Raw genomic sequence first — 1,524 nt, 5'->3', positions numbered from 1 at the left:
ACTACATGACCTAAAAATGCAACTGAATCCTAACAAAACTCACATTTTGAGAACTTTGCATATAATTTCTTTTCTCTCAAGGTCTGAAGCACAATCCTCAGGTGTTGCTCATGATCTTCCCGATTCCGGGAGTACACCAGAATGTCTTCAATAAATATAATGATGAATGAGTCAAGATAAGGCTGAAATACATTGTGCATCAAATGCATAAATGTTGTTGGGGCATTGGTCAGCCCAAATAACATCACAAGGAACTCGTAATGACCATATCGAGTCCTGAAAGCAATCTTTGGGATATTTGGCTCCCAAATCTTCATCTGATGATAACCTGAATGCAAATCAATCTTGGAAAACACTCGGTCACCCTATAACTGATCAAACAGGTCATCAATACAAGGTAAAGGATATCAGTTCTTCACTGTTACTTTGTTCAATTGGCGATAATTAATGCACATGCGCATAGAACCATCCTTTTTCTTCACAAACAAGACAGGAGCACCCCAAGGCGACACACCGGGCCGAATGAAGCCCTTATCAAGCAATTCTTGTAATTGTTCCTTCAACTCCTTCAACTCAGGAGGGGCCATACAATAAGGAGAAATAAATATGGGTTGAGTGCCTGGTAATAAATCAATGTCGAAATCAATATCTCTGTCGGGTGGCATGCCCGGAAGGTCAGCTAGAAACATATCAGGGAAATCCCTCACTACTGGGACTGACTCAACTATAGGGGTATCAATACCGACATCTCTCACATAGGCTAGATACACGTCACACCTCTTCTCAACCATTCGTTGAGCTTCAAGAAATGAAATAACTCTGCTGGGAGTGTAATCTAAGGTACCCCTCCACTCTAATTGCGGTACACCTGGAATAGCCATGTCAAGGTCTTGGCGTGACAATCAAGAATATCATAATGGGGCGACAACCAGTCCATGCTCAAGATAACATCAAAATCTACCATGCTAAGCAATAATAAATCGGCTATGGTCTTAAAACCACTAAGAGTAATCCAACACGCCCGATACGCGCGGTCCACAATAATAGAATATCTTACAGGAGTAGACACATAAATAGTGGAACTCAAAGAATCCTGAGATACGCCCAAATGCGGGGCAAAATAAGAGGACACATAGGAATAAGTGGAGCCTAGATCGAATAGAACCGATGTATCTCTATGACATACCGGAACAATACTTGTAATGATAGAATCAAACATAATAGCCTCTATATGAGAATGAAGGGTATAGTATCTAGCATGGCCTCCCCCTCTAGGGCGACCTCTACCTCCCTGACCTCTACCTCGAGCTAGCTGAGCAATTAGAGTGGTAGCTAGTGCCATAATCATAGCCTCGAAACCCTATGGAGAATGTTGTAGCTGAGACATCTAAGGAGGTGCACCCCTCCTAAGTCTAGGGCAATCCCTCACCATATGACGAGTGTCGCCACACTAAAAAAAACTCTAGGAGGATGTGGTTGTTATAGTTGGCTCGGGCAAGGTCTGCTAGACTAACCGCTGAAAGA

This window comes from Nicotiana tabacum, chromosome 8 (assembly GCF_000715075.1).
Source record: "Nicotiana tabacum cultivar K326 chromosome 8, ASM71507v2, whole genome shotgun sequence".
NCBI lineage: Eukaryota > Viridiplantae > Streptophyta > Magnoliopsida > Solanales > Solanaceae > Nicotiana > Nicotiana tabacum.
Note: the sequence above shows the minus strand (reverse complement) of the source record.